Here is a 7,200-nt window from a genome sequence, read left to right on the forward strand (position 1 = left end):
AGACCCCCCTGTGATAAGCATTAATGTTTTTAAAAAAATATTGTGCGGTTTTTCGTTTAAAAATAATCTTTTAAAAAAAATGTATGTTTTTTCGTTTAAAAATGTTTAAAAAAAATATTGTACTGTTTTTCGTTTAAAAATAATGTTTAAAAAATTATAAATCATTAAATAATGTGTAATCATGAGAAGCAGTTATAAAACATTAAAAGTCTCCGGGCGCCGCTTTTAAAACGTTATTTTTCTCCGGCGCCCTTTTTTCCTGTTGGGCGCCCATTAAACGATATTTATTATGGGAGTGAATGGCGGCGCCCTTTTTGTCCACCTGCCTCATGCGCCCAAATTTCCTGCTTCCGCCCTTAGACTCTAAAATCCAAAACTAATCATACCATTAAGGAGGTTAATCATCTCTCTCATTCTCACATAAAAGATTTCTCCTTAATCTCCACACTTCTCTGGATCTCCCTACAACTGTGTCCACCACTCACCAACACTATCTTTAGACGGAACCTGAAAACTCACCTCTTCAGGCAAACATATAACCTCACCTAGCCACCAACCATATCCTTGTACACAGCTCCTCCTTCCTTTTGTTCTACCCCTCAGACTATAAGCCCATCTGGGCATAGTTATTTCCCCATTACTGCTGGTTACCTGTTACATATTTTATACCTTCATGTATTATGCTTCGCTGACCTGTCCAGTTTTCATTTATCTGTAACCCACTGGCACTATATAAATCCAAAATAACGTGTATCACTAATGCATGTTGGACATCTTTATTTTAGGAAACAAAGGTAGAATTTCACTTGAAAGAGAATACTGCAACAGTGAACACCGTTATTTTTGTTTTATGTAATTAACCTCCCCAGGACCGCCTCACGCCAATGGGCGTGTCACCGCGGTGGCAGCCCCAGGACCGCCTAACGCTGATTGGCGTCAAGTTCTTGGGCTGCAGTTTGCAGGAGATTGTGCGCAGGCATCTCCTGCTCGGGGGGACGGAGCTCCGCCCCGCCTTCAGTCTCCAAGCGGCAATCGCCGCTCGGGAGACTGTTAGATGGTGTAATCGCCATCTATTTACATGTACAGCGCTGCGATCAGCAGCAGCGCTGTACTGGGGACAGCCGTGTGACACAGCTGTCCTCCTGGGGCACTTGGGAGCGATCGGCTCTCATAGGCAGAAGTCTATGACAAGCCCCTCTCCATGATTGGCTGGCTGGGGGGAGGGAGGGTTTAATAAAAAAAAAAGGAAGAATTGGTAAAAATATAATAAAAAAACATAAATATTGACAAAAAAACAAACATCGGGGGGGGGGGGGGGGGTGATCAGACCCCACCAACAGAGAGCTCTGTTGGAGTGGGAAAAGGAGGGGGGGGGGGATCACTTGTGTGCTGTGTTGTGCGGCCCTGCAGCTTGGCCTTAAAGCTGCAGTGGCCAATTATGAAAAAGACAACGCGTTTCGCGGTCCAAGCCGCTTCCTCAGGTCAGTGACAGGTGCTTTTAAAAAAACAGACAATAGAAATCAAAAAAAGGCGCTCGGGGTCGTAAAACATAAAACATAAGACCAAAAAACATAAAACCAAACATATCGTTGTATAACATTAACATTATATGTGGGGATTACTGTCACATACCAGTTAGGAACTATGTAGTTTCGCCTTCCATTATGATAATATGCATATATAAGGGAAGTAAATAGTAAAACAATTCACGATGAAGAATAAACAAATAAAAGCAGAATCATAAGACATAAACCTTAAAAAACAATTATAAAAGAAACACACATATGAAATAACAAATATGTGGCAACATGAAAATAATACACTATATGTATAGGTTAGATAGGATCTGTGGGGTCCCACCCTAGGTTGGGGGGTATGTATATGGAAAAATGAGAGGGAGATAGCTTAGGGATAGGATCTTAACAATGCCCTAGTAGTTGTGATAATGGATGTAGATGGAAGTGGAATAGTGTATTGGAGGGGTCTGCATCTATAGTAGGAAGGATGCAAGGCTAAAGAATTAGGTAGTACCAGACTGAATTATGTGAGGGGGGACGGGGGGGGGGGGCTGGCGGGGGAGGAAAGGAGAGGACTGATAAGTAGTGTAGGTGGGCGCCAGGAGTGGTTAGATCCTGGTGGATTCAAAAAGGACCCAGGAGGGGTCCTAGGTATATAATAGACTAGGGACAATGTGTCCTGAGTGGGAGGGTAACAGAGGAGAGATCATAGCAGGGTCTATGGAAAGGTAGGGTGATAGGAGGAATGGTCCTGGGAGATCATGGAGTCTGGGTGGACCCTATGAGACAATGTGAGGAGGTCTCTTACCTTAGGTTAGAGTCTGGAGAGCCTGAGCGCCAAGCTGAGGGCTCTGCTGAGAGCGGTTTAAATGTACGTGGTTTGCGGAGGTGGGGAGGGCGGGGGGCGTGGGTAATGGAAAGGCCTGTCAGTCGAGGCAGGGGGCGTGGTTGGGGTTTATGCCGCACATCAATAGGCGTACCGGCCAGGAGGAGGGAGTGTATGGCGAGTCAGAGCTCGTATCAATGCGAGAGAGGACGGGGCCTCTGACAATGCGGAACTACGTCAGGGCAGCCGGCGCGCGCATGCGCGTAGGTCCGATTCCGCCATGTTGGTATATGGCAAAGTAGGGAAAAGTAACGAGGGGGGTCGTGGGACACCAGAGGGAGTGGCAAGGTGGGGGGGGGGGGAAGAGAACAGATATATCACGACACTGATGGGGGCGCCTAAGTATGTGTTAAACATACTGGAAGACGCAGGATCGTGTATAGGCAGAGGATCAGTGAGATCAGTCGGATCCACTGTATTACTGCCCTCTTGTGGGCTAATAGGGGATTGTGTGCAGAGCCAATACATAGACTCTTGGTTAAGTAGCTAAAGTAAGGATGGCATTAATAATTAAGCAAAGAGGTTATTATATTCCAGTTACATCTGTACCCTATATTGTTGAAATAAAAATTACACATATGTAATATGATAGACATCATCATAGATAATTTCCCCATATTGTTTCTGAGATCTGTGGGGTCTGAGCGATCTGCTCTGTGGTTGCGTGCTCATGTACAATTTGGGAGCTGAATGACAAGCTAGAAAATTATCTAGAGGTTGGGTCATAGGAATAAGGTTAAGGTTAACGGGAAACATCAGTATAGAGGCTATTATCGTGCGCAAGTATAAATTCCACCTATGTTGGAAGCATTACTTGGACTAGATAATATATATGCTACCAAATATATATATGTATATATGTAATATAATTGCACCCAGGGTCAATAGGCTAGAACGATAATGTAATGGATTTAGGTTACAGTCTAATTCTGAATTTCAGTGTCTAGTGAGATCTTATATGTAGCTGTGTTACTGGATTTTTCAGATTTTGTTGTTACTTATTTCTCCTTTCATTTCATCTGGGGGGGGGGGGGGTGTAGGGAGGTAGGGCGGGGGGGGAGGGGGAGGGGGGGAGGGATAGGGAGGGTAAATAAAGGGGGGTGGGGGAAGGGTGTGAAGGATAGGAGAGGTGAGGGAAGGATAGAAGTGCAAAGGATAGGAGAGATGAGGGAGGAGTGGGAACAGGTGGAGAGGGAGGGAGGGAGGGAAGGATGGGGAAGGAGGGGAGAAGGGTGGAAGGGAAGTCAGGAGGTAGTATTATAAGTTGTGTTCGAGGCAGATGTTGAGCCCCTCTGGATGTAAGGTCCTAAGTTTGAAAACCCAGTACATTTCTCGTGATTTTAGTCTTTCTTTCCTATTCGGGATATCTGGGGGTATATGCTCAATCGGACAGACTCTGATTCCTTTATGATCTTGATTGTGCATTTCTTTGCAGTGTCTAGATAGTCCATGTTTAGTGAATCCCTTGTCGATGTTTCGCCGCCTCCCCCTCCCCCCCCCGCCCTACCCCCCTACACCACCTCTATACTGATGTTTCCCGTTAACCTTAACCTTATTCCTATGACCCAACCTCTAGATAATTTTCTAGCTTGTCATTCAGCTCCCAAATTGTACATGAGCACGCAACCACAGAGCAGATCGCTCAGACCCCACAGATCTCAGAAACAATATGGGGAAATTATCTATGATGATGTCTATCATATTACATATGTGTAATTTTTATTTCAACAATATAGGGTACAGATGTAACTGGAATATAATAACCTCTTTGCTTAATTATTAATGCCATCCTTACTTTAGCTACTTAACCAAGAGTCTATGTATTGGCTCTGCACACAATCCCCTATTAGCCCACAAGAGGGCAGTAATACAGTGGATCCGACTGATCTCACTGATCCTCTGCCTATACACGATCCTGCGTCTTCCAGTATGTTTAACACATACTTAGGCGCCCCCATCAGTGTCGTGATATATCTGTTCTCTTCCCCCCCCCCCCACCTTGCCACTCCCTCTGGTGTCCCACGACCCCCCTCGTTACTTTTCCCTACTTTGCCATATACCAACATGGCGGAATCGGACCTACGCGCATGCGCGCGCCGGCTGCCCTGACGTAGTTCCGCATTGTCAGAGGCCCCGTCCTCTCTCGCATTGATACGAGCTCTGACTCGCCATACACTCCCTCCTCCTGGCCGGTACGCCTATTGATGTGCGGCATAAACCCCAACCACGCCCCCTGCCTCGACTGACAGGCCTTTCCATTACCCACGCCCCCCGCCCTCCCCACCTCCGCAAACCACGTACATTTAAACCGCTCTCAGCAGAGCCCTCAGCTTGGCGCTCAGGCTCTCCAGACTCTAACCTAAGGTAAGAGACCTCCTCACATTGTCTCATAGGGTCCACCCAGACTCCATGATCTCCCAGGACCATTCCTCCTATCACCCTACCTTTCCATAGACCCTGCTATGATCTCTCCTCTGTTACCCTCCCACTCAGGACACATTGTCCCTAGTCTATTATATACCTAGGACCCCTCCTGGGTCCTTTTTGAATCCACCAGGATCTAACCACTCCTGGCGCCCACCTACACTACTTATCAGTCCTCTCCTTTCCTCCCCCGCCAGCCCCCCCCCCCCCCCCCGTCCCCCCTCACATAATTCAGTCTGGTACTACCTAATTCTTTAGCCTTGCATCCTTCCTACTATAGATGCAGACCCCTCCAATACACTATTCCACTTCCATCTACATCCATTATCACAACTACTAGGGCATTGTTAAGATCCTATCCCTAAGCTATCTCCCTCTCATTTTTCCATATACATACCCCCCAACCTAGGGTGGGACCCCACAGATCCTATCTAACCTATACATATAGTGTATTATTTTCATGTTGCCACATATTTGTTATTTCATATGTGTGTTTCTTTTATAATTGTTTTTTAAGGTTTATGTCTTATGATTCTGCTTTTATTTGTTTATTCTTCATCGTGAATTGTTTTACTATTTACTTCCCTTATATATGCATATTATCATAATGGAAGGCGAAACTACATAGTTCCTAACTGGTATGTGACAGTAATCCCCACATATAATGTTAATGTTATACAACGATATGTTTGGTTTTATGTTTTTTGGTCTTATGTTTTATGTTTTACGACCCCGAGCGCCTTTTTTTGATTTCTATTGTCTGTTTTTTTAAAAGCACCTGTCACTGACCTGAGGAAGCGGCTTGGACCGCGAAACGCGTTGTCTATTGTGCTTAATAAACCTTCTTAAACTTTTTATCAAGTGGAGTCTCTTTGTATAAAGAGAACACCCTATACACTACACGGGCGCCTCCTATCCTCTTCGGAAATCGATCCTATATCACCCCACTCGTGGGGTTCTTCGCGACTCACGAGAAGCGAAACCTTTTTTCTAAGGAGCAGCGACCAACAGTTATAAAGACCGAGTGGGGACGGGACTTCCCTACACGCCTATACAAGTGGTTGCCTTCCAGCAACCTACACTTGTGAGTATATTTTTTCTTAATCTCTATCTTATTATCTGAAGATAATACACCAAAAGGGCTCCTGGTACCCCTGCGGGTTTTTCCTTTCTCCTCTCCTTATTGACCAATTATGAAAAAAATAACCCGGTCTTTAGGGGGGTTTACCATTGTGGTCCTCAAGTGGTTAAACTGGTAGCCCTGGCTTGTCTTTTGTCACACCTAAACCTTTGTAAATGTCGTTCCATGACCTTTTTTTCAGGACAGTAATTCATCAACATGCACCTGCTGATGTCTCATCCATTTCTGCCGTTCACTTCAGAATTTGGGATGTAAACATATTTTTTCCTTTTTGCTCCTTGTAATACGTACTATGCTACTTGCTTGTTTCCTTGTGTGATTATATCATTTCCTGAATGGCATTCCTTTGTGGTAGCGGGATTAGAATAATTGATGTAGAAGGAGCTCTCTTAGTCATCTTTTTGTGTTTTTAGGTCTTCTGAGAGGTCAGGACTTCCTTGAAAAACAAGATGGACCCATTTAATATTTGTATAACATGATCTTTATCCTATTCATGGCTTGTACAAGTTTGAGGGTGGTTACTGATTAGCTCCCCAGGTTACCTGTGTCTTTGAATTATTATGATTATTATGATTGATTTATGAAGCACCAACATATACAGGATCTTCTCAAAAAATTAGCATATTGGGATAAAGTTCATTATTTTCTGTAATGTACTGATAAACATTAGACTTTCATATAGTTTAGATTCAAATACACACAACAGAAGTAGTTCAAGCCTTTTATTGTTTTAATATTGATGATTTTGGCATACAGCTCATGAAAACCCAAATTTCCTATCTCAAAAAATTAGCATATTTCATCCGACCAATAAAAGAACAGTGTTTTTAAAACAAAAAAAGTCAACCTTCAAATAATTATGTCCAGTTATGCACTGAATACTTGGTCGGAAATCCTTTTGCAGAAATAACTGCTTCAATGCAGCGTGGCATGGAGGCAATCAGCCTGTGGCACTGCTCAGGTGTTATGGAGGCACAGGATGCTTCGATAGCGGCCTTAAGCTCATCCAGAGTGTTGGGTCTTGCGTCTCTCAACTTTCTCTTCACAATATCCCACAGATTCTCTATGGGGTTCAGGTCAGGAGAGTTGCCAGGCCAATTAAGCACAGTAATACTATGGTCAGTAAACCATTTACCATTGGTTTTGGCACTGTGAGCAGGTGCCAGGTTGTGCTGAAAAAAGAAATCTTCATCTCCATAAAGCTTTTCAGCAGATGGAAGCATGAACCCACT

The sequence above is a fragment of the Hyperolius riggenbachi genome, chromosome 3, assembly GCF_040937935.1.
Source record: "Hyperolius riggenbachi isolate aHypRig1 chromosome 3, aHypRig1.pri, whole genome shotgun sequence".
Classification (NCBI taxonomy): Eukaryota; Metazoa; Chordata; class Amphibia; order Anura; family Hyperoliidae; genus Hyperolius; species Hyperolius riggenbachi.